The sequence below is a fragment of the Ascaphus truei genome, chromosome 2 (assembly GCF_040206685.1).
Source record: "Ascaphus truei isolate aAscTru1 chromosome 2, aAscTru1.hap1, whole genome shotgun sequence".
Taxonomy (NCBI): Eukaryota; Metazoa; Chordata; class Amphibia; order Anura; family Ascaphidae; genus Ascaphus; species Ascaphus truei.
In genome coordinates, this window is record NC_134484.1 from 97,354,572 (window position 1) to 97,381,993 (window position 27,422).

At 46.7% G+C, this 27,422-nt stretch overlaps 2 long non-coding RNA genes across 3 annotated transcripts in view; one reads left to right on the forward strand and one right to left on the reverse strand.

Moving 5' to 3' along the window:
- The window catches only part of LOC142483598 (uncharacterized), a 64,812-nt gene extending 56,743 nt beyond the window's left edge, over nucleotides 1-8,069 (reverse strand). The window contains exon 1 of the long non-coding RNA XR_012797398.1: nucleotides 7,591-8,069. This is a non-coding gene — a long non-coding RNA (uncharacterized LOC142483598). The remainder of the gene's footprint in view (nucleotides 1-7,590) is intronic.
- Nucleotides 8,070-8,111: 42 nt separating this feature from the next.
- Nucleotides 8,112-27,422, forward strand: part of LOC142483612 (uncharacterized) — a 37,519-nt gene continuing 18,208 nt past the window's right edge. The window contains exon 1 of one of the 2 annotated variants that reach the window (XR_012797403.1): nucleotides 8,112-8,617. This is a non-coding gene — a long non-coding RNA (uncharacterized LOC142483612). The remainder of the gene's footprint in view (nucleotides 8,618-27,422) is intronic. The other variant, XR_012797401.1, reaches the window with a different exon arrangement.

Below are 27,422 nucleotides of genomic sequence, written 5' to 3' on the forward strand. Positions count from 1 at the left end.
GCAGTCGGCGGCACACGCGGCCCACCAGCCCCTTACCTGCACTCTGGTGGTCCCCGCTGCCTCCTCATGCCGTGGCTGAGTACGTGCTGTGACGCGTCAGCTGGTCGGCGCTACAAGCCTCTGGTGATCCGGAGCGGTGACGCGTCACGTGGTACGCAAGGGAACCAATCACAGATTGGATTCCAGCAGCCAATCTGAAGACAGGAAGTGTTAACCAATGGGAGCACATATTTTTCGAAACAAAAAGAGGGAAAAAATGTGTTTGTAAATACAGCTGTATTTTGCTTAAAAGTTTTTTGTTTGCTGTTTGCTTCTAGCTGTATTTTTTTAATTATATTTATTTATTGATTATTTGTTGTATTTATTTTTCATATTTACATTTATTTTATTATATTTAATATGTATTTATTATTTAATTATGATGGATAGTTGTAGCATAGAGCAGCTTATGATGTGTCTGTGGGGCTGCTGCAGTGCAGTGCTGTTAACTGCAGTGATGTGCTTTGTGTCAACAGTAAAAAGATAGGTGATAGTGCGCAGCTAATACCTAGTACAAGACAACTTGTGAACAGTGCACAGTGAATAAAAACAATATTATTGACCTTAAATGGGAGGATGACACTAGATGTGGGTCTGCAGCCTTTCTTGGGGGTGGCTCGACACCCCTGGAACTAGACAAAAAAAGCTGTGTGTGCTGTGCACGCGCATAGTAAGTGAAACTTCTTTGACTTTTGTCACAGAAATTGTATTTGTGTTGGTGATGTTTTACTTAAAAATCAAAATACAATTTCATTGACAAAACGCAAATAAATTTGACTTAGAACATGCGTACACATCCCTTGTATTTGCACTAAGCGTGAATTCCTCGTGTGTGTGTGTGTGTGTGCGTGACTTTGTGTGTGTGCGTGTGACTGTGTGTGTGTGCGTGTGACTGTGTGACTGTGCGTGTGACTGTGTGACTGTGCGTGTGACTGTGTGACTGTGCGTGTGACTGTGTGACTGTGCGTGTGACTGTGCGTGTTACGGTGTGACTGTGTGTGACTGTGCGCGTGACAGTGCATGTGCGCGTGACAGTGCACGGTGCACGTGACAGTGCGTGTGCGCGCGACTGACTGTGTGCGCGACTGACTGTGTGCGCGACTGACTGTGTGTGCGACTGACTGTGTGTGTGTGCGTGTGACTGTGTGTGTGTGCGTGTGATTGTGCGTGTGTGCGTGACCATGTGCGTGTGTGTGTGACCGTGTGCGTGTGTGTGTGACCGTGTGCATGCGTGTGACCGTGTGACGTATGCGCAGCCCCCCTGCACCTCACACATCCCCCTAACCTATTCACAGTCAGTGTGTGTGTGTATGTGTCAGTCAGTGTGTGTGTGTGTGTCAGTCAGTGTGTGTGTATGTGTCAGTGTGTGTGCATGTGTGTCAGTCAGTGTGTGTGTATGTGTATCAGTCAGTGTGTGTGTGTATGTGTGTCAGTCAGTGTGTGTGTGTGTGTATATATGTATGTGTGTGTGTGTGTCTGTCACTGTATGTGTGTCTCTCTTTCTGTGTCCTGCCCCCTCTCTCCTGACTCCCCCCCCTCAAAGGCAGGCAGAGCTGTGGATCCGCGGCGGCTCTGTCTGAGACTCTCCTCCTCCCCTCACACCCCCCCCCCCCCTCACAGACAGGCAGAGCTGCGGACCCGCGGTGGCTCTGCCTGAGACGCTTACTCCCCTCACAGACAGGCAGAGCTGCGGACCCGCGGCGGCTCTGCCTGAGACGCCTACTCCCCTCACAGACAGGCAGAGCTGCGGACCCGCGGCGGCTCTGCCTGAGTCTCTCCTCCCCCCCCCACCCCACCCCCCGGCGAGACGCGGCCGCACCGGGCACCGGGCAGATACCTTAATAAAGGCCCCCCCCCCTCTGGAAGTGCTGCGTGGGCAGAGGCAGTGTCGGCGGGGAAGGGGGGCAGCGCGTCATCGTCAGCGGGAGCTGGCTTCGAGGGGAGCGCTGCAGCGATCCCCTTCTGATGGTGCTGTGGGGAACGCAGCTCACTCTACCCCCCCCCCCCCGTTCCATGCCTCGGCCGGGGGAGGTCAGTAGGGAGTGGCGGCAATTACATTTTGAGGGCTGCCCCTCCATGATCCCTGGGCTCCTCTCCTCCTCCGACCCCGGCGGCGCTCAGTCAGCGGGACGCAGGAAAGCGGAGGTAGGGAGGAGAGAGGCTGTGCGGCATGGCAGCGGCCGTTAGGAGCGGCGGCTATCGCCGCCGCATATGTCACGGTGTGTGGGGGGTGTGGGGCTCGGGGTGGGGGGGGTGTGGGGGGTGATTAGGAGCGGCGCCGGCGGCTATCGCATCCGCCGCATCTGATTTGTGGAGCGGGTGTGATGTCAGTGTTGGGGTCGGGCTGAGCCAGAACACAGCCCGGCCTCAACTGCCAGCACTGACGTCACATCCGTTTCATTTCTGTCTCCACAATTCTTTTTTGCACCATCACGAATGAGGTGCCACTAAGGAAGTTTCACTTCAAAAACAATGTATTTTCCCTGAAGAAGTAACCTAGTGTTACGAAACGCGTTGGAAGGGTGTCTCTGCTCGTCTTTCTGCACCCCTGTGTGCCTAAGAACACTGTTTGTGTATTCTCCCCCGTATGTGAGTGCCAGTCAGGTTTGTTGATTCCATAGTTGCTAATACGTGCACTGTACTCCACGCTGCTGGGAACATCTAGCACGGCCCGCACGCTGTGCGTTCCAGGAGGCGCCTCCCAGAAGTCGATGGTCGATTCGTGACGTCATCACCGGGTGCCCCACGAGGAGTAGCGGCAAGCGAGTGGCGTTCAAGCCGTGTGGACACTGACTGTGGCTGATTCACGCCGATTTGAGCTTTGTGCTCTGGGACTTTCATCTTGGGATTAACCCATCTACCACCCTGAGACGGAGAGCTCTGGATTCCACATGTGTGGAGTGAATAGCAGACGAGACGCTTGCTGACCCACAACCTGCTGAGACCAAGTAAAGGGTGTCGCCTCCGGTCGTCTCCTGGTGTGGTAAACCTATTAACCAACTGCTTGTTTATTTTATTTTGATGTACGCAGAACTATTTACTTTTAATCATAAAGTCACTTTTTAAACTTTACTTCACTATGTGCGTTGTGCGCCCTGTTCTTTTGTTTTCTGTGCTTGTGTGTTGTCTGATGGCCCCGCCCCCCCACGTAATGGCCACTCCCACCTGACCCATTTTTGCCATGCCCCCCCGCGTCGAAAAAAGTTAACTGCAGACTGCAGAATGCAGTGCAGTGACTTGCTAGCAATGCGGCCGCGTGTGCACCGGGGTCTTAGCCTTAGGCTGAGTCCCCAGTCTTCACTGTGGCACATGCACCCGGTGGGGGGGCGGTGCGTGCACAGCGCTACACCGCGATCTGCGGTCTGGGGGGAGAGGGAAGGTTTGCGACGGGAGGGGGCATGGCTGTGGGTTTGCGGGGGCGTGGCCATTATGTCCCGCGGCTGGTTCGCCCTTATTGGCTGAACCGCCGGCGGGGGCATGGCCACGCCCCCGTCGCAGATGTCAAGTTCAAATTCTCCTGCCTCCCTGAAAACCTGTCGCGCACCGCTGGGGAAAGGTGCGTGACAAGGTAGGGACTGGGACCGGCCGGACTGTGGGGGTGGGGCTTGATAGCCCAGCGCACGCCGAGCCGTGCGCTGTGGCGGTGACTGGGACCGCAGCCTTAGAAACAGAGACTAACCACAAACAACTGTGGAGCTTTGATCGGCATCAGCTTACATAATTTCCCGCTCTCCATTTGTAAACATGGGCAACAGGTGCTGACCAATCAGCAAAGAGCTTGTCTTTGCTGAGCCAAGAGTTTGTCCGAGATGGACCAACCAGGGCCGTGGGTGGGGACAGTGCTGGATTTAAGGAGAGGGGGGAATTCAAATTGACCAATGGAAATCGAGCCGACGGGGCTGGGACCCAGACCTCAGTTCCCAATTTCAGATTCGTACCTCATGTCGACATAAGCATCTCACTGTTGGGGGTGAACAATGCCTCTGCTCTTGGAGTATGTGCTACCCTTACCGGAGTCCACGCCCTTACCCAATTCCCGAGTGTTCCAAAGCATCACACCTAGCCTTGAACAGAAGATTAGCCCAAAGATTCATTGTGTGCTGGCCTTGCTAAGTTAGAATTACGGGGCCACCGTGTGGCCATTGTGTAATGAAGCCTATCAAAATACACACTGTAATACATACATGGAATAAACTATTTTTCCATAGGGGGCAAAAAACAACGAGGCAGGAAGGTATTATGGCTACATAAGATGGCCAACTTGACGGTACCTCGATCACCATCTTGATGGGTAGGGGAAACCAGTGGGCTTAACCTTCACTGTGCATGACAAGTATACAGTTTTAACATCTCTGAACAAATACAATGACATCTTCACCAAGGTCCACGAATGCCTGTTCTTCAGCTTCTTTTATATTACACAGATATCGCAGGCTTCATTATCCTTTCTAGAGGTATATATTTGGAGAAATTGTGTTATCCTTCAAAATTACTGCCATTTAATCCAAAGGATGCTCTGTGATAATATGAATTACATTGTGATATGTTGTTATCTGTGGCAAAAATATATAGATGTGTAGCCCTGTGTAATTTTGGGGTTACATGTCTTTCTCCTCCTGTGCAATAATCCCTGTTAAAGGGCAGGTTGCCAGGAGTAATCATGGGGTTTGCCCTCACCTCATATGCTGTGTATTATTTAGTGACGGAAGTGACATCAGGCTCTGTGTCCACTAACAGTGACACAGGGGTGGTGCCTACTGAAGCTATATAATATGCAGAACTTCCTGAATTTAGTGTGTGTGCCTCACCATCTGAGTGAGGTGAGTCTATCCAGCAACCTGTCAGGGCTCTGGCAGTGTTTGTTGCCCTCCCTTTAGGTAGTGGTGTGGAAGACTATACCTCTTACTTCGTTAGGGAGTAAGGGAACAGCTAGACCTGCTTTCAGTGCCCTTGACTGGGAGTGTATGGTCAGGGACTTCCTTTGGGTTGGCAACCTGAGAATGAGTGGCTAAACGACCAGCCACTATGATGGGCGGCTTTCCAGGTTTGCTGTTAATAAAGGATGCCAAAGAGAAAGAACACTTCTGTCCTGTGTGTGGAGTCACTTGGGAAGAAGGTGCACATAGAGGTTCTCTTTCAGAGACTCCTCCCTACTACGCTGGGGGTCTGGAAGAGATGGAGGCGCTGTACCATGAGTGAGTATAACTCAGCATTACCTCATAAGCTAGTCCTGATGCCATTCCCCTTAATACCATCAAGCAGGAGACTCAGGCGTCCTGTAAGCCAGCAGGTGCACCACACTATAGCCATGTGTAACCAGAGTAGTATTTCCCTAGGGGGCCCTATCTGCGATTGGGAGGGTGGGGGCGTTACAGATGTATCTATACTGTATTTAATTAACAGAATACTCTTAAAGATGATATTTCTATTTTTTAATGTTGCTAATTTGCAGACTTGTTTAATTATGATTTTTTTTTTATTCTGTAACCTGACCATAAACAAAATCACATTAATATGACAGGTTATATTACACAGAACAAGATAATATAACATTTAAGATGAGTCAGTCTAAACATGGAATTGACAGGGCTACATACAGTAATATATTAAATTGGAAGGAAGTATAGAAATTAATTATTCCACGGTGCCTAAAATGAATGTCCTTTGGCAGAAAATAAGGGTATGACAGAACTGTCAAACTAACATATACTTTATCATTCTTTTATTTAACCATACGAATGATGGCTGTGATTATATTTGTAGATGAAATGAACAATGATGTGCATGCATTTAAAGCTAGTTATGCAAAACAAAGCCCCAAAACCACAGAGACTCTTACTCACTATCCTGTGAAGCTGCTTCCCCATGGTAAAGTTCAGCTCCACTCAGAGGAATGGCACTAACATATCTCCAGCTACAGGAAAGTAGTTTCACAGCCTCACTGGAAGGAGAAGGGATTCCTCAGAGGAGGTCTATTTTGATCTGGTTTTACTGATTGGCCGGAATCAGTTGAACAGCAATTCTACTTGTTGCCAAGTAGAACAAAGAAAAAACAGCCAAACAAATATAAAAATGAAACCAACAACAAGTGCACTGTAAATAAAATAAAGTGCACTAAAAATTAAGGGTCAATATTAAGGGTCAATACGAAATAATACAGAGTAGGGGATACCGAGCAGAGCACCCTGGATTCCTCAGAGGAGGAAGAGGAGGAGGAAGATAAGGAGGATCCTCAACTATGGCTGTTTGGTGAACTTTGTCGTAGTGCTTCACACTGGTTTTGCTCTTTGAGTTTAGCTTGTGATTTCCGCAGTGTCTCTTGGAGATGTTAAGTAAGAGTAATGTAAACTGCACCTGTGATAATCATAAGTAGCATTAAAAACAAATCTGAGTTTGTATACATTTCTCTGGCTAATGATCTGTAAAATATTTTTGGACTTTATAACAGAACGAGAGATATGCAAAATGTTTGCCCAAGAATGCAAGTCATAAAAAATGTTGCAGAGAATTAAACATTTTGCCAACGTTTCGTAAGACTAAGAAAGCCAAATCCTGAAATAATGTTTTCTGCTGTAGAATGAGAGGAGAGAGAAATAGAACTTTCTGTATGTAAAAACACACTTTTCTTTACTTTGATCATTAGACACACAATTTTGTTTTTCTCCTTATTCCGCACTATTGAAGTGATTGCTGCATTTTATTAATTTTTAAATGTGAGTGGTATATGTAAATATTTGTCCATGTTTTAAAATGTCATAGTAACCAAATGCTTTGGAGGAGTTTTACAATCCTAAATCTCTTTGTGTAGAGCTCAACCACACCTTATATAAATTGTGTAGAGCTGAAATTCTACTGTAAACTTCTAATCCCCATTGTTTTTCTCTTGTTCTTTGTTTCTAAAGTAATTCTGATACAATTATTAGCCAAAAAAGATCAAATATGTAGAACAGCTAGTTACTGATCAACTTGAATTTCAGGCGTCCCGATTAAACTAAAAATGTATTCATTTTATACAAAAGACAAATTAGTAAAAGTCTCACTTTGAGTGACTGCAGATCAACAATCTAAGGAAACCAATTTAGAGTATATATATATAGCCCTCTTACCCCCACCCTTAGTGAGATTGGGGTGGGTAGGTATATCTGACTACTTATCAGTGTGGTGCTGTACCTGTTTGGAAACCAGGAGGGCTGAGCTTCCGCCACTGGGAACCTGGGATATATACTTATCTTCACGGTGCAGCGCCTCCACCGACAAGGGATCCCAGCATAGTGGGAGGAGCCCCTCGCCAGAACTCATATGCACAATAATCACGCTCAGTTATATTATAACCATGTTTACTGAACACATGTTAACTTATAGCCTTTACATAACACGGGCCTGATAGGCCTACACCAACCCATAACACCTCCAGGGTGAACCTACAGAATACTTGAGTGCCTGAGCACGTAACCCTGTGATGTCCCAAGTAAGTCCCTTACTCAAAGAGTGTGTGTGAGAGGATAGCGCGCTTCCCTGGTGGTGGGGCCCGGTGGTGCACATGAACGATACCTTCCTGGTCTCAGTCCGGACCAGGACACTTATTAGAACTCCTTGGATCAGCACCGGGGATCCGCATCACAACCTGCGGCTCCTCTCCTGGATGACTCCTCAGGCCGATGCCTCTGGAGGGGCCTTCTGTCAAATTGTACCCCTTTAAATAAGTCTCTGATACTGTTCTTAATTGACAGGCACTTCCCTATAGGCAATGTCCTGCAGCATGTCTCACACGTATCTCTGGTAGTGAGGACCCATATTACTTCACATGCCCCAGGTCACACACAAGCTGCAGCTGCAACATCCTGCAGCTAATATCCCTTTCTGTATACTACTGTGGCTCAGGGGATCTATCTAGGACTTAAAGGAAAATTCTCTAGCCTAGTCCAAGGGACACACTCTCCCTGGACCCTACCTTCCCCCTCTGTGTCCTGATCCCAACTCCCTGAATTGTGTTCATTTTCAAAATCCTGACTTGTCCCTTTCTCTCCAATTCTCTCACTGTCTCTCTATTCAAAAATATCTCAACTGTCACTAACATCTCACAGCCTCACTGGTTGCCTAGCAACATGTTAACTCAGCCTTTGAAGCTGAGCTATACTAACTGCTCTTATTCAAAACTGCCAGCGCGAGCTCCCTATTCTATTACTGTAGCTGCCCCATCAACAGTCTCTGCTACCACTGCATAGGACAAGCTGTACTGCACTTCAGACAAGGTCCTGCAGTCCCTCATACACACACACACACTAACTGTCCAGGGTCCCTCTCTAAACTCAACTTAACTGTCACAGGGTGTCACTTTTTAAACCAAACTTAACGGTCGCAGGGTCCCTTTCTCGCGCGCACTTGCCTCTGCGCATGCGCGAACCTCCTACCTGTGCGTGCATCAAACATGGCGCCCATCTGCAGCGGCAGCCGCCGAAATGCGCCCGCTTCTCCCCACAACAGCTTCCACACTCCCCACTCAGCGGAGACCAAGCACAGACCTGGGAAAATACAGACCTGGGGCTGGAGACCACCACTCGGGGCACCGGGGAGACAGGTAACCCCAAAAAGAGCACCGGGCTACATATATATTTAAAAATATATATTTATTTTTATATATATGCCTAAGGATGTCTGTACATCCTTCCATGTTAGGATGATCAGCCTGTCACTCACCCAGAGACAGTCAGAGAGGCTGCACATACTCCCCATCTGTGAATGGAATGGAAAACTTGTGCACATGGGGCAGAAGTGCAAAGAGAGGGGAGGAGAGACCGCAAGGTCAGTAGGAGGAAACAGAGAGACAGCAAGGAGAGGAGGAGACAGATGAGATCAGTAGGAGAGGAGGGAATGTAGTGTGCACAGAACGGAGCAGACACAGTAAGGCAGGGAGTGTAAAGAGAGGGGAGCAGAGAGTGCAAAGAGTAGCAGGGCAGAGAGTGCAAAGAGTAGCAGGGCATGATGGAGGAGAGAGTAAGGTGGGGAAGATGGGATAAGAGACAGCAAAGCATTACAGGGAGGAGTGAAAACAAAGAGTAATGTTTCATTGATAACCTTTCAGATCTCCTAGATCGGCGTATGTTGTGCTGGATACAGCTAGTTACATGTACTAGTTGTAGATATAAAAATATGTATGATATATATATATATATATATATATATATATATATATATATATATATATATATACACACATGTGCATGCATTTATTTATTTACATTTCCCACTACACTGTCTCCTTAATTCATGTCAGTACTCATTAAATGAAAAAAAGGGAAGCAGAGGATGACATGCATTGCTTTTTTGAAGCTCTGTAACTTAATGAACATTTGTGTCCTTTTCATATACTAAAACATATTTTTAGAACACAGCATAAAACATATTCATTTGCATGTAAAGCATCCCAAGTAAAATTAATTAAAAAGCTCCAGTTACTTTCTTCTGATATCACTTTCAGTTCAATGAAAGCCAATTTTAGGCCTTGCTAATAAAAAATAAATCCTTTACATCCTGAAACGAAGGTTTAATGGTAGATTACCTGTCAACCTGTCACGCCAGGAGACAACTTTACCTGAGGCTGAAAGTACAGGTCATTCTCACACTCTTATCTTGATAGTGGTTGCTTTTCAAGTCCCCAAGAAATGCTCTGGGGAAGAATGTGACATGAGGAAGAAAAAAATTAAGCAATGTTTCCCATGTCTGGGGTTTTTTTTTTGTCACATGGCCAGTATCATCGTGTGCACAGTTTTGGCAGCCATTAACACTGATATATTTTCCCAGGCTTCAAAAGAACAGGTAAACAAAGGACCTGTGACTTAAGGGGGAGTTAAGCCAGCCAAGTGTCTATTAGGAAGCTCATCTTCTTTATGTAGCTGGCATTAGTTTCAATATTTTACAAGGGAAAGGATGTTGAAAAAAAGCAGTAGTCTTTTTGCAGACTACAGGTTTGATGCCTGAAGGTAGTTTCTTGTTCACACAATGTTCATGCTATTCAAATAGGTACAATCTTCATATACTGTAAAATATCTTTTTAATGTCTGGTTATTAAATAGGAGAAGCTTTCAAATAGATATACATGGAGATTGCTAAGGAATTATACATTTTAAATAACGTAAGGCGTTTTGAATTATTCATATGCGTGTAGATTTCAGTGAAAAGTTGAAACAGAGTGTTATAGTGTTGCATGGCTGTAAAACTTGTGTAAAACACAACAAAATGAGTATTAAAGGGGAAAAAAAGGTCAATTTAAGGCAATAAAATTTGTTTCCAGATTAGTTAACAGACTTTGCTCTAATTTGTAGACAAGAAACTTGGATACATATACGCCATAATGTAAAGTATAACAAACAAGCAAGCGGGAGGGGTGGGGGGATTATGTTGAATCTTCACTGGAGCCCTAGGACCAGGGGGAAAGGTTAGAAAGGGCACTTCTGTGGAGTAGAGCTTTGTTTGACGCTGTGGTGCACGGAGTTCCCAGCGCCCGGACTCAGAAGTTGAGCCTGACTTCCAGGTGTGCCAGATATCCAGCATCAGCCAGCTAGGTCCCCGGAGCATCTTGTCCCTGTTGCCCTCTGTCAGTGGCCCTCATAGAAGGACATGCTAAAATTGACACATTCCATCATTGGCAAATCAAGTGTTTTCAACCTTATCCACTTATTGTCTCCATATGAGAACTTCCCATATTAATTGATAATACAATTGAGCAAAATGAATGCACAATTCTATCATGGATTGACATATACTGTATATTCTTAATGAATACATTGAAGACACCAGATTCCTCACCCCATTTTAGTCCCATTCATTTGAATGGAGCTGATCTTTTCCCCAGCACTTACAAGCAGCTTTTGAGTATATTGAATATGGGCCTGAGGGGGTAATTCTATATATGCAGAAGTTGCCATTCAGACCTTTTTCTATCCGAAAACCCCCATTCAAGTTTATGTGAATTTTCAGCGAAAAAATGGCCCAGGCTGCCACTTTGGCGTATATGGAATTATTCCCTGCGGGCCGTATTCAATATACTCGAAAATGATTTGTAAGTGGCTGAGGAAAGTTTCCATTCAAATGATTGGGACTGAAATGGGGTGGTGTCTTTAAAGCATATTGATTAAGATTGTAAGGGGCCTATTTATTTAACTTCCATATTGTCAAAATTGGGCAAAACTGGCATGCAAGTTCTCGAGATAAGATAAGAATCTGGTATTTTCTTCATATTCCTTAGGAATTCTGAATAAAAATAAATAAATTGCAGTTTAAAAGTTTTCGTCCAATTTGCTGCAATACCTGGCATATGCTGACAACAATCTCGCCACTACCCATTGCATGCCACAGAGACTAATAAGAAGAGAAGCGAACCTGTCAGAATTTGATCTGTGGATTTTCCTGTGTTCTGAAATCCGAAGTTGAATTTCATCTATTTTACATACTCAGATTCTTTAAAATCCAATATCAGATTTTACATAAATCCCACCCACAGAACGCGTTTATATCGAATCTAACGTCGGATTCAACATAAATGCACCATTATTTATATACTCCTCTCCCTATTATAACTCAATTTGATGGATTCAGATTCAGTTTGCAGGTTCGGATTACCAATACGTTGGACAGATTTTCAGTAATGGGAAAAAAAAAATCCTGCTTTTTTAAAACTAATCTGCAAAAATCTGGAGCTCAAAGGAACTGGCCAATCCGCGTTTGATTCGGATTTAGGCAGAAAATTAATCTATCTCTACTAATAAGGCATTCTCATTAAATGTCTTTCTAACTGCTAAGCCATACATGTGGTTAACCCCTGCCACCTTTACCACAGGTAGAGCCAGGGATAACAGAACACAAAACCCCAGCAAGCTCTTTTTGGGAACTCCTGAGCCCTCACAAAATATATGTATGTATTTAAGTGTCAAAATGGAGTGCTATTGAGCGTGGCATATGTATACAACAGGCGACAGAGAAGCCCAATGCTACATCCAACATGACAGAAATACACAGTAAAATACTTATATATTCTCTTGAAAAAGGGTCATTTAGTTTAACCCTTTGGCCCTTTGGGGTTTTGTGTTCTGTTAACCTATTCTCAGCTGTTTCATCTGTTGTTGGTTGGTCGCTCCTCCTTCCCAGGTTTTAAGCCCGCCCCTCCACACTTCCCAAGTTAGTAGGTCCTTTCCTTCTACTGGATATAGATCCTATGTGGTCTTTCTCCCTCCTAATAGAGGTAAATGACAATTGTAATCCTAATAGAGGTATATTAGTATTTTATCTGGTAGTGTTAGGACTTGCGAACGGGTGTCTGCCTTGTCGTGGCTCGCAAGCTTACAACGCTTTGGCCAAAGGGTTAAACTAAATTAGCCTTTTTCAAGAGAATATATAAGTATTTTACTGTGTATTTCTGTCATGTTGGATGTAGCATTGGGCTTCTCTGTCGTCTGTGTTAACAGGTATCTCAACTCCTACCTGGAGAAAGGCCCATTTTGCCTACATGAAGGACACCGGATTTTGACCGTGCTTTTCCGGGCAGATCTGCAAACTAGCAGCTTAATGCATACTCAGTAAAAATGAAATGGGGGAGTTTGCTTCATTTCCATAGTACATTTACAAATCGTATGGAATTGAACATGTGAAAAGGGCTTAATATATACGGTGAGATGCAAATCTGTGCAAACAATATCTCTATCGCACAGAAATGCACTTATGTGCATTTAATAGATAGACCCTTAAAACTATAACTTCTTAATATTAACTTTATTTAATATAGGTCTCAATGCCCTTTATAATTACAATATAGTGTGTGGTTATACAGGAAATAATCCCTGTCCCGTCGAGCTTGCAATCTATGGGGCCTGACACACAGGGAGATAAAGTTACTTGCCCACGGTCACAAGGAGCAGACACTGGGATTTAAACGAGGCTCCCCAGCTTCAAAGTCAGTGTCATTGTTTTCAGAGTCAGTGCCATTACTTACTGAGCCACTCCTTCTTAATAAGCCCATTATAAAGCTAGAACAGTTATTCTAGGCATTCCAATCCACAGCAGCCTCTAATGACCATACAGTATGTATCAAGTGTCAAACTGGAGCACTGCTCCACAAATGATGCAAATTACACCATTTTCACTCTGCGTCACTTTAGCAAAGTGTCCAGGTGTTTTGTGTTAATTTTACTACACTTGCATCAGTTAGTCATTTAGGTTGTGGCCTTTCCAGCAGTTAAGGGAGACATTTTTTAGAGCAAAGGCATAATGACATGTATCAAAGTTGTGTCAATAAATTAAATCTGACAGATTTGGAGTGGTGTTAACCCATGTTAAGAGATGTAAGAAGATCAGGTAACAAACGTCTTACATAATGTATGGAGTCTGGGAAAACTGACACAAATGAAAACTTTGATGCCATGATCATTGTTTTAACCGTGTAGGACTTGTTGTCTGGTTATGATTCACTTAGTCAATGCAAGGACTTCAATAGGACCTCTACTGATGGTTAGTGGGCATCTTGCAATACTTGGCCCGTAGACCAAATTTAAATAAAAAGGAAACTGCTCAGAATGTGCAATTTCTATTAATTTATCTTAAGTTTCATATTACACTTGTTAGGAAACATCTGCACTACCAATCATAATATGAGTAACAATGACTTTGCAAAGCAGGGGCAATATAAATTACTGTAAAGTTATTGTTGAAAAAGGTAGGAGGATTCCACTTGATGGATTGATTACATGCACTGCATTACCTGGGAATTGTGAGTAAACTCATTTAAATATCCCACTTATTAACAATTTTAGGCATCTCTTGGCTGCAAAATTAGAGTAAAATTGGTTTTAAAAATACCAGATTTATCAATGAAGAAGGAATGCAATTGAAAGCAATGGGAATTATGTTTGTATATAAATCTAGGCCAGTTTACTTCCGTTGGTATTGCCCTATTTTTGTGGCAAGAATTCTTTGGAAAATGGCATCCATAGAATGACTCATCTTCTGCAATTGTAGTGATAATTAACATGCTTAGAGTCTCGGCTATATATTTTTATAGAAAAACGGCCTTTTATGCCACAGTTCTGGGGCCAATCTAAACACACTGTAAAAAGTATTAATACGGAAGTAGACTTGAATATGTATCTTTTGGTTGTGCACATGAAACAATAAAGAAGCAACTTTAAGATAAATAAGCTGTAACAGATTTTTATACATTTTTCACACATGTTTAAAATGAACGTTATCGCGTGTGTGGGCACCATCAGGTTCCATTAGCAGCATTTTGACAAATACTCCACTGCATACAGGGCTATGCAGATTGTTTTCTCTCAGGTTATTATTTCAAAGGTCCTACTTATGTACATTCTGTTACTTCATCTTTGTTTGTTTGCAGGCATGGGTTCACCTTTCCTGAACTTTTAAAGGTGAAGTTCATCAATTAGGTCAAAAGATAAGGTTGCATGAAAAATTCCCTATGCCTTTAGCATGAAAAGAAATAAACATTAGTACAAGAATAACAAAAGCTGGGAACAGGAGGGTGCTTGAGTAATAGTGTGTGCTATTCAAAACTTTTCAATAGCATTAGACTTGTCACACATTCAGGTGTGGGTCTGTCTACAAATGGTATTTTAATTTTGGTTCATAGCCCAACATATTTTCAACTAGATATATTTTGGTGCCAATAGTTCACATGTTCAATATTGAATTCTTAAGTTTTGTTAGGACACTTATTGTCCATTGAGAGGCACACCTCATTTTTAGGTATGCTGCGGCCTACAGTACACGTTTTTTACATATAACGAAGATACAAGGCCCTCAAAATAGCTATGTTTAATATTGAAAGTGTAACTCTATGTCAATATGAGATACATAGAAGTCAGTTTTGGATTTCCGGCTCTTCATTTCCAGAAACATAAGAATATTACCAATCACAATGCACTGGGAGTTAAAAATGAAGGACTGGACGAATGTCCCATGATGACACGGATCTAGGATGTACTACCTACATCTGACATGCTTACACTAAACAGGGATCACAGCAAGAGGACATTTTTGGTCTCACGCTGAGACTTCACAGCATCGCCTTGCCGGAGATGCAGGAGGATCACAAATTAAGAGGGAGCATGTCTGAAGCTTTGCCAGTTGCCGGGGGACCGAATTCTGAGGTGCGGACTCCTGTTCCGGTTTCCAGATACACTATACACCAGTGGCGTCTAGGAATCCGACGGACCTGGTAGAACAAAACAAAGAATTTTTCATACAGTATGCCCATATATCATCTGGCATTTGTGTGTTTAGCCATTGTTGACTCATCCTGTTTTATTAAATTTCCAAATGTTTTTACACTAGGAGCATGCGCTTTCTTTTTCTTTTCTCTTAGGTACACTACTGGAAGCAGTTAACAGCCTGAAGAAAGCAGCCCAGCACTCCAGAAGAAACTTCTGGGTTATACACTTTCAGATGCTTTTTATTTATTCGCCTGATTTATGGACTTTGTTTACTATTTTCCTTATATTTATTTTTTTTATATCATATACAGTAGGCATGTTTATTATGGGTATTGTTTAGTCTCCACTTAGTGCTATTATTCATTTTGGTCTACATAGTCACTTTCTATTTAATATTTATATGCTTGGTTCTACTACAGTGATATAGGTGCTGTCCTGATATTCTTGGTTGCTAATACAAACATACACACATACCCGAACTAAAAACAATAACGAGGATGCTCTGTTATGTACAGATTTGTCCTGCTTGTTTCTCTAACTCGCCATGCAGCATCCTGAGCCGGGCCTGTCCCTTTCCTGTGATTTCGACATTTTTTTACGTGAGTTATCCGCGATTTAAACCGGGATAACATTGGCCAGAAGCCGGACAGAAATTGAAATTTGGTGTTGTCTGCAATACTGGCCAGAAACTCAAGTCGGCGATCACGAGTTTTTGTGTCTTAAAAATGTAGCCAGGTCCCCCCTTCAGTGCAGACCCCCCCCCCCCGGGTACTCACAGCAGCCGTTTGGAGAGGTGCGGGGGCGTGTGCGAGCATAGCGTGCCTCTTCTTGGAATGCGGCCGGTCGCCGGGGACGCGGGCGGCCCATTGCTAGGGCCACGATCACGTTGCGGAGCTCCCGGTGGCTCTCGGTGCAGGGCGCCACCATTGCCAGTTGCGTTGCGCATGCGCAGTGAGAACCAGGAGACGGGAGGCCCCTGAAGCTCGCGCATGCGCAGTGATCGCGCGAATGGCATGGCCAATCAGGAGAGGGCTCACAGAAGGGACTACATGTCACATGAGCCTCAGGAGCATCCCACGTGACCCCAGGGAGCCAATAGGCCTACAGCATCTCCCTGCAGAGGAGAATAGATACTTTTCGCGGGGTTTGGAGCACGTTAGTCGGCGTCAGGAGCAGCTAGGGGAAGGAGGTAGGGTGCAGGAGTCAGTGACTCCCTGCACTAGGCTAGCAGCCCCCTAGGCCCCAGACAGCCCTGAGCCACCAGTAGCTTTGAGTGTTGTAGGGACAGGCCCCAGGTTAGGGACCCTGCCCCTTACTATCCAGAGCCAGTTAGGGACACAGCGGATGCTGCGCTTCCATCCAGGGGCTTGGGATCAAGCCTGCTCAGCAGATAGAGCAGAACCACACCAAGAGTGGACCGCCCTCACAGATCTTCTCACCGGAGGAACCGGACATCACTCCAAAGCTCGTCTGATCCTTTGTGGAGTCTTTAATGCCCAGGTGCCGTCGCACTGGGCAGGTAACGTTACGCACGTGCACACACGAGAGTACTGTCACATAGTGGCAGCGCTGACCACGGGACAAGGGGGGTTATTCTGTGGACACGGTGTGGGGGTACACCGTGGTGGGTGTAGGGATTATGCAATATCCTTATGCAGTGCTAACCGTTAACGTGTTTAGTGAATGTTATGTTTATATATATGCAGTAAAGCCAGTTCTGTTTTACAACTGTTTGCTTAACGTGATTGTTTCCTGTGAGGGCCTCCTCCCACTCCGTTGGGATCCCTCCCAGGTGGAGGCGTTGCACCATGAGATCATATTATATGTATGTACCCCAGGCTCCCCAAGCGGAGGCTTAGGCTCCTGAGAGCCACACAGGTTACACAGCAGGTAGTAGCATCTGTATTCACAGGGAATACCCGTTACATTTGGAGGCGCTGCTGAGATAGCCCTAGAGTGCCCTTCTCAGTAGTTAACGTAGTATCCTATCAGTCAGCATTTCTGCGCTCACACCCAAGTGGCCGACTGGGCCGAAAAGCTAGGAGAGATCCTGCGACACGTAGTCGCCGTAGACGGGGTACCTGCCGATGTATCCATGTTTACTGTCTGCAGCGCAGTAATGACATTACCTGGTCTGGCGGGCGCCCGCCTCATCAGCAAGCAATACAACATTGACCGGCAAGAGAACACCCTATTGCTGGCCACCGAACAAGCTATACCCCCTTATAGAGGCCCACGAGTAGTGTATCTACCAGAGACTTTTGCAAGGGTGCCGTCTAATTTACCCTGGAACCGTTTCCAGTCACGTAACTTCCCTTTCCAGACATGCGGGTTGGGAATACAAAGATATGGCAGCCAGTACACCCATCAGATCAGACATATCCCTACCCCGAGTGACCTTCTCTTCTGATATAGGCAAGGGGCCACCAGCTGGGCCGGTAGCCCGCCAACATCACCGGTCCCTAACCGGTTAGTGAACAGCTTCACCCCAACCCCTAACAGTCAGGGAGTTGGGATCGCAGGTTCCTCAGACAGTGGTGGCTCCATGCTAGGAGTGACATTCCCGCAGCTTGTGGAAGCTATAACTATGTCCGCCCAAGCCTAAAATTACAGGAAGTTGAAGGCGTTTTCAGGAATGGTTCCTATCCCCGCAGGCAAGGAAAGCATCGAGTCTTGGAAGGAACACACCCTCAAGGTGATCGATGAATGGCCCTGCTCTGAAACGGTCAGACGTCAGAGAATCCTGGAAAGCCTCCGACCCCCAGCAGCCACCATGGTCAGTGCACAGCACGACCAAGACCCTGATCTCTCTGCTCATCAGATGGTAGACTTGTTGGTCCAGATCTATGGCAAAGATGAAGAGGAGAGTGAGCTGTGGTTCAAATATTACGGTCTCCGACAGAAGGAGAAGGAAGACCTGTCAGATTTCCTTCAACGAATCCAGCTAGTCCTGTGGAAATTGCGAACTTGCGGCCTCATCCTAGCCTCAGAGATGGACGAATACCGGCGCAAGCAGTTCCTCCGAGGGGCCATTCCCACGCATCACATAGTGATCATGTTCAGGTGTTCACTAATGGAGGGGCCTCCCCCTACCTTCATGAACATTTTGGGGATCGTCAAAGGGCATGAAGCCTATACCAAGCTGCATACAGGCACCAAGGTCAAAGATCCCCCTGCGAGTGACATCCCGGAAGCCTCCGCTCGCCGGATCAAGAAACCTGTCAAAGAGGAAGAGGAGCCTCCCAAGTCACCCTCAACGAAAGGCCGGACTTCGGGGAGATCCTCCCCCACTTACCCAAGACGACTAGATCCTAAAGATATCGTCTGCTATGGTTGTGGACAGAAAGGTAATTTCTCCAGAGAGTGCCCGGATGGAGACACCCAAGAAAATAAAATGCCCAGTAAAGGAAGCTCGGCTAGGTCCAAGATCTGTCGGATACAGACCACAGAAGCCAAGACATCCGAGGCCACCCCTGCGCCTCCCGAAGCTCCTACTGACCTAAGCCCAGACGATGGAATTCCGGCCGGGTATGGTTACTGTCAGGTAGGCCCCTCTGCCATCGTGCGTGTGGTAATAGAAGGAGTCTATGCCTCTGCTTTACTGGACACCGGGTCCCAAGTGACCATAATATACCGACAATTCTATGACCAACACCTAAAGCACTGTCCCCTGTGGTTGGCGGAACATATGAAGGTGAGGGGGTTGAGCAATGAAGATTACCCCATCGATGGGATTGTGAGAATTCATCTGGAGATACTTCAATTAAATACCGGCAAGAAACATCCCATGCATGTGGAGGCAATGGTATGCCCGAAGCCTCAAGGACAGTGTCAGTACCCGGTCATCTTGGGAACAAATACGGATATAGTGCGAGCCGTAATCAGAGCCTACAGTACCTGAAGGAGACCAATGAATTGCCAATGGCCAATCCACTCCTTGACCCTGTACTGAGAGAGGAGTGCAACAGAGTATATGCCTTAGAGCGTCACGGGGACCTCTACAATTGTCAATGCGGACTGACGACCATTTTACCAGGGGGAGTGCAACGCATGGCCGTCTGGTGCTGTTATCCCGATCGAGATGAGACCGATCATCTGTTCTCTCTGGAGAGTACCCCTGAGGAAGAGACCCAGAGAGGGTATGGGGTAATACCTAAAGTGAGAGAGTGGACGACCAAAATTCCTCTACGAACCTACGTGTATGTCCAAAATATCTCTCCATTCCCGATGGACATTGATGCAGGACAAAGTTTGGGCAGCATATATCCCGTCAGCCCGGTAGAAACAGTGCCCCAGGTGAACGCCGCTGCAGTGGGTGAGCAGTTAGTCGATCTGGATTTCAACTTCGGAGACTCAACGCTGCCAACTAAGTGGAAGGATCGACTGACGGCCAAACTGAATGAAAGAAGGATGGTATTTTCACCAGCGAGATGGAAGTGGGCCGCAGTCGCAGCGCCCAACACACCATTAGGTTGAGTGACGCCACTTTGTTCCGTGAACGCTCTCGTCGCATCGCCCCCAGGGATATGGACGATGTAAGGAACGTCCTGAAGGAAATGGAGACCGCTGGGATATTGACGGAGTCTCGGAGTCCTTATGCATAGTGGTGGTAAGGAAGAAGAATGGATCTGTAAGATTGTGCGTCGATTATCGAACTCTGAATAATTGTATGGTACCCGATCAATACAACCTTCCTCGCATTGAAGAAATCCTGAATGCTCTAACCGGGAGCCAATGGTTTAGTGTGCTACACTTACGATCTGGGTACTACCAGGTACCTATGAGTGAGGAGGACCAGGAAAAGACAGCCTTCGTCTGCCCCCTGGGCTTCTACCAATTTACGCGTATGCCCCAAGGTATATGTGGAGCTCCTGCTTCCAGCGACTGATGGAGAAAACAATCGGTGACATAAACCCTCGGGAGCATCTTGTCTACCTGGACAACATCATTGTCTTCGGGAAGACCTGGAAGAGCACGAACAGAGGCTGCTTAAGGTGATAGACTGTCTTGGAAAAGAAGGATTGAAGTTATCCCTCGACAAGTGTCGGTTTTGTCACACCTCGGTGACCTACGTGGGACACATCGTGTCTGCTCAAGGAATTACTACCGATCCAGCCAAAGTAGAAGCGGTAGTGAACTGGCTGCGTCCTGAGAATGTCACGGAACTGCGATCATTCCTGGGTTTCTGTGGGTATTACCGTCGCTTCGTGGAAGGGTACTCTAGTCGAGCTAAACCGCTGAACAATCTGCTGAAGATATACCCTGAAGATACCGGAGGGAAGGCCACGTCGGCCCGTAAGCCATTTGGCGATAAGTGGACGTCCGAGTGTGAACGGGCCTTCCTGATCTTGAAGAAAAGCCTGACTGAAGCACCAGTGCTTGCGTATGCTGATCCAGAACAACCATACGTTTTGCATGTGGATGCCAGTCTCAATGGACTGGGCGCTGCCTTGCATCAGAAGCACCCCGAGGGTCTTCGGCCTGTAGCCTACATCAGCCGCAGTCTGACACCCAGTGAACAGAAATACCCTGTACACAAGCTAGAGTTCCTGGCTCTCAAATGGGCGATCACAGAGAAACTTCAGGATTACCTCTATGGTGTTACGTTTGAGTTAAGGACGGATAACAATCCCCTCATGTACATAAATACTTCAGCCAAGTTGGATGCAGCAGGGCACCGATGGCTGGCAACCCTATGTAACTACAGATTCTCTCTGAAGTACAAGCCGGGGCCTTTGAACATTGGAGCTGACGCTCTATCACGACGACCAGGATTAAGTGCTACTCCCGATGGTGATGAATGGGAAGAGATCCCTGGGCCAGGGATGCGAGCAATGTGTAGCATACTGTAGCAGCCGTCATCAATGATCAGGTGGCCTTCTCCGAACTATGAGTTGCAGATTTGTTAGGTTGCCAGTCGCAGGCTATCCCCGCTGCCTACTGCGATCCCAAGGGAATGAACATAACCCATGACAAAGTCATAAGATGGAAAGACTTAGTGGACTATCAAATGAGAGATCCAGTAATCAGCATCATTCGGCAAGCTGTTCAAAGAAACAATCCAGCCCTACTGAAAAGTGCTCCCGAGACCTGATAGCGTTGCTAATGCGTGAGGTGGACAAGTTCGAGATATTGAATTGCTTGCTCTATAGGGTAGTCCAATATCACAACCACCCTGATAGGCGACAACTGGTTCTACCAAAAAACTTGAGATATATGGTGTTGAAGTCTCTACATGATGAACATGGGCACCTCGGTGTAGAGAAGACTTTTGGGTTAGTCTGAGACCGGTTCTTCTGGCCCAAGATGCGGGAAGCGGTGGAACAACACTGCCGCCGTTGTTCCCGGTGTATCCAACGCAAGACTTTGCCTACCAGAGCAGCACCCATGGCCCATCTCAAGAGTTCTGGTCCAATAGACCTGGTGTGTATGGACTTTTTGTGTATTGAACCCGATACCCGAGGAATCGGTAATGTGCTGGTCATCACGGACCATTACACCCGGTATGCTCAGGCCTTCCCCACAAAAGACCAGAAGGCCATCACAGTCGCAAAAATACTATGGGAGATGTTCTTCGTTCACTACGGTCTTCCAAACCGACTTCACTCCGACCAAGGGCGAGATTTTGAGAGCACTCCAAGAATTACTCAAAATGCTGAACATCGCCAAATCCCGGACGACTCCGTACCACCCCCAAGGAGACGCTTTGCCTGAACGATTCAACAGGACCTTGTTGGACATGCTCGGAACCCTGAAGGGTGCGCAGAAAACGGAATGGAGTCGACACGTAGAAGCTTTGGTACACGCGTACAACTGTACTCGCTATGAGTCCACTGGATTCTCCCCATACTTCCTCATGTTTGGACGGGAGGCAAGACTCCCAGTAGATGTGTGTCTTCGAGTATTAACGAATGGGATACACAATGCTACCCATTTCAAGTATGTGCAAAGGCTAAAGGACAGTTTGCAGCAAGCTTACCAACAGGCTGAACTGAACTGGCAATAAGAGACGATATGACAATAAAGTCAAGTATCGGGAGCTACGTCCTGGGGACGCTGTGTTGCTTCGTAATCTGGGAGTCCCCGGAAAACATAAACTGGTGGACCGGTGGAGAGACGGCGTACATGAGGTAGAGTCACAGATGCCCGGTCTCCCAGTCTATCGCATAAAAGACACTGACGGCCGGGTAAAGGTTTGGCATCGTAATCACCTTCTCCCCATCCCCCAAGTGGGAGACGAGGAAGCAGAAATACTGGCCACACCGCTCAACGGTGAGTCCGACTTATCAGAGATGGGTCAAGAGACTGTAACCAATTACCCAAACTCTGAAACTCCTGAAGGACACTCTCAAAGAGACTATTCCTTGGAAGGGGCAACTCCCGGAGGAGCTACGGGTAAAGGGCCCCGTAGGCCAACGCCTACTAAGGTGTCACCAACAGGCCAGCCTTTGGATCCACAGAGCCCATGCTTTGTGCCAAACAGAGACTGTTCAGAGACATTTCTCCTCTCAAGGGAAGAGGCTGAGCCTCAGGACTGTACTTATTACTTCCCAGAGGGAGTTGCTGAAGAACAGCTCCGTAGGAGCCAAAGAGTAAGGTACCCTCCAAACCGGGTAACCTATGATCAAGTTGGGGCACCCCATTATGAGGCTCAGCAGTGGGCTCGCAGCAGAGTGAAGTCCGTCATTGTGATGTTCAGTGAAATGTGCAATCTGATTTAGAGCTGATAAGTGTAAGATCACGTTTGGTTGTTACATTTTCATTATATAACTGCTGTATATAATTATCAAGTTATGTGTCCCAAGAGAGGTCGTTGGGGTTTTTACCAGGGGGAGGATGTAGCCATGTCCCCCCTTCAGTGCGGACCCCCCCCCCCCCCTCCGGGTACTCACAGCAGCCGCTCTTGGAGAGTAGCGGGGGCGTGTGCGATCATAGCGCGCCTCTTCTTGGAATGCGGCCGGTCGCCGGGGACGCGGGTGGCCCATTGCTAGGGTTGCGGTCGCGTTGCGGAGCTCCCGGCGGCTCTCGGTGCAGGGCGCCACCATTGCCAGTTGCGTTGCGCATGAGGAGTGAGAACCAGGAGACGGGAGGTCCCTGAAGCTCACGCATGCGCAGAGATCACACGAATGGCATGGCCAATCAGGAGAGGGCTCACAGAAGGGACTACATCTCCCATGAGCCTCAGGTGCACCCCACATGACCCCAGGGAGCCAGTAGGGCTACAGCATCTACCTGCAGAGGAGAATATATACTTTTCGCAGGGTTTGGAGCACGTTAGTCGGCGTCAGGAGCAGCTAGGGGAAGGAGGTAGGGAGCAGGAGTCAGTGACTCCCTGCACTAGGCCAGCAGCCCCCTAGGCCCCAGACAGCCCTGAGCCACCAGTAGCTTTGAGTGTTGTAGGGACAGGCCCCAGGTTAGGGACCCTGCCCTTTACTATCCAGAGCCAGTTAGGGACAAAGCGGACGCTGCGCTTCCATCCAGAGGCTTGGGATCAAGCCTGCTCAGCAGAGAGAGCAGAACCGCACCAAGGGTGGACCGCCCTCACAGATCTTCTCACCGGAGGAACCGGACATCACTCCAAAGCTCGTCTGATCCTTTGTGAAGAGTCTTTAACGCCCAGGTGCCGTCGCACTGGGCAGGTAACGTTACGCACGTGCACACACGAGAGTACTCTCACATAGTGGCAGCGCTGACCACGGGACAAGGGGCGTTATTCTGTGGACACGGTGTGGGGGTACACGGTGGTGGGTGTGGGGATTATGCAATATCCTTATGCAGTGCTAACCGTTAATGTGTTTAGTGAATGTTATGTTTATATATATATATATATAAAATTTCTCTCTCTCTGATTTCTCCATTTCCCCTTTTCCTCTCTCTGACCATCACCTCATCTCATTCTCTCTATCTCGCTTCTCAACTTCTCCACCTCCATCTACACCCCGGTTCTGCAGAAACCTGCGCTCTATTCACTTACCTGACTTTGAGTCCACGTTACACTCCTCCCTCTCCTCTCTCAGATCTGCTACAGACCCTGACAAACTGGTCAGGAACTACAACTCTGCCTTGTCCTCCTCTCTTGATCTACATGCCCCGCTTTCTCTCTGCCGCACTCGCCCTTTTAACCCTAGACCCTGGTTAAATTCCCACACGCGCATGCTGCGTTCCTCCACTCGTTCCTCTGAACGCCTCTGGAGGAAATCTCATACTCTCGCAGACTTCCTTCACTACAAATTTATGCTATCCTGTTTCAACTCTGCCCTCTCGCAAGCTAAACAAGCCTACTTTTCTTCACTAATCAACATGCACAAGTCTAACCCACGCCGACTGTTCTCTGTCTTTGATACTCTACTCAAACCACCCTCCGCTGCCTCTCCTTCCTCCATCTCCGCTCAGGACTTTGCTGACTATTTTAAGGAAAAGGTGGAATCCATACGTCAGAACATCCCCTCTGTTTCTTCCTCCCATCCTACACCTCTTCCTAACTCTCCTCCTGCCTTCCTTGACTCTTTTTCCACTGTCTCAGAGGAGGATGTGTCGCTGTTGATCGCCTCTTCTCCCTCTACCACTTGCCCTCTTGACCCCATTCCCTCCCATCTCCTAAAACCTCTTGCTCCTACTATAATCCCTACGCTCACGCACATTTTTAACTCCTCCCTCTGCTCTGGAACCTTTCCATCCTCCTTCAAACATGCAACAGTCATACCATTACTCAAAAACAGCAAGCTTGACCCTACCTGTCTTTCTAACTATCGGCCTGTCTCCCTCCTGCCTTTTGCCTCTAAACTCCTTGAACGTCTTGTATTCGCTCGCTTGCTCCATTTTCTCAACACCTATTCTCTCCTAGACCCTCAACAATCTGGCTTCCGTACTGCTCACTCCACGGAAACAGCCCTCACTAAAATAACTGACGACCTCCATGCTGCCAAAGACAGAGGTCATTACACTCTGCTCATATTACTCGACCTCTCTGCAGCATTTGACACCGTGGACCACCCTCTTCTCCTTCACATTCTCCATACTCTTGGCATTCGGAACAAAGCTCTATCCTGGATCTCATCCTACCTCTCCCATCGTACTTTCAGTGTCTCTTCTGCTAATACCTCCTCCTCCTCTATTGATCTCTCTGTGGGGGTACCCCAGGGCTCTGTCCTGGGACCTCTTCTCTTTTCTCTGTATACACTCTCTCTAGGTGACCTAATAACATCTTTTGGGTTTAATTATCACCTCTATGCTGACGACACACAAATATATTTCTCAACACCCGACCTTACACCTACTGTACAAACCAAAGTTTCTGAATGTCTCTCTGCTATATCATCCTGGATGGCCCTCCGCCGCCTTAAACTCAACATGGCTAAAACAGAGCTCCTCATACTTCCTCCCAAACCTGGCCCTACTACCTCCTTCCACATTACTGTTGGAACTACCATCATTCACCCAGTAGCCCAAGCACGCTGCCTTGGGGTCACACTCGACTCCTCTCTCACATTTGCCCCTCACATTCAAAACATTTCTAAAACCTGTCGCTTTTTCCTCCGCAATATAACAAAGATACGCCCTTTCCTCTGTTGCTCGACTGCTAAAACTCTGACTCAGGCCCTCATTCTCTCCCGTCTTGATTACTGTAACCTCCTGCTGTCCGGCCTTCCTGCCTCTCACTTGTCTCCCCTACAATCTATCCTTAACGCTGCTGCCAGAATCACTCTACTCTTTCCTAGATCTGTCTCAGCATCTCCCCTCATGAAATCCCTCTCCTGGCTTCCGATCAAATCCCGCATCTCACACTCCATTCTTCTCCTCACTTTTAAAGCTTTACACTCTTCTGCCCCTCCTTACATCTCAGCCCTAATTTCTCGTTATGCACCATCCAGACTCTTGCGTTCTTCTCAAGGATGTCTTCTTTCTACCCCCTTTGTATCTAAAGCCCTCTCCCGCCTTAAACCTTTTTCATTGACTGCCCCCCACCTCTGGAATGCCCTTCCCCTCAGTACCCGACTAGCACCCTCTCTATCCACCTTTAAGACCCACCTTAAGACACACTTGCTTAAAGAAGCATATGAATAGGACTGTGGCTATTCTGAACACATGGCACATAAAGCTTGGCCCCCTGCAGATGCACTTACCAGAACTCCCTCCTACTGTCTCTGTACGTTCTCCCTACCTACCAATTAGACTGTAAGCTCCTCGGAGCAGGGACTCCTCTTCCTTAATGTCTAAAGCACTTATTCCCATGATCTGTTATTTATATTATCTGTTATTTATTGGATTACCACGTGTATTACTGCTGTGAAGCGCTATGTACATTAATGGCGCTATATAAATAAAGACATACAATACAATACAATATATATGTAGTAAAGCCAGTTCTGTTTTACAACTGTTTGCTTAACGTGATTGTTTCCTGTGAGGGCCTCCTCCCACTCCGTTGGGATCCCTCCCAGGTGGAGGCGTTGCACCATGAGATCGTATTATATGTATGTACCCCAGGCTCCCCAAGCGGAGGCTTAGGCTCCTGAGAGCCACACAGGTTACACAGCAGGTAGTAGCGTCTGTATTCACAGGGAATACCCGTTACAAAAATATAATTTGATAGACCACACAGACCCGCTGGCTTTTAATGACAGGTTCTCAACTGCAGTCCGCAATACCACCCCAGGGTTATCCCTGCTTCAGCACAGGTGACAGATGGCTCAACCGTATACAGTATGTACTGTAGTGTATGTTACATGATGGCAGCAGCTGGAGGAGGGTGTGACGCTCCCTTGATGTACTGTACATTAAATGACGGATGTTCACAGGGTGGTACACAGAACAGAGCACATAAATGTTTCCCCAGTATTGGGCTCTATCTGCCATACCACTATCCGTGTGTTGTATCTCAATACATGTATAGATAGGCCTGGCCCAGAGATATAAATTCAAAAATGTCTATCTGGGATGAATCTATGCTATCGTTACCTACAACCAATATTTTCTCCTTGTGCTTTTAGCAGTTTAGGGTCATTCAACCCCACATACTGTACATACAGTAGATTCTAACTATACCAATATATATAGCAATTTATATCTAATTTCTCAGGTATTGTACTATGTGTCCTCTAATACAGAGGCTATTTACTGTATGTGTATTAGATGCATAAATATCTTGATATAATCACCACT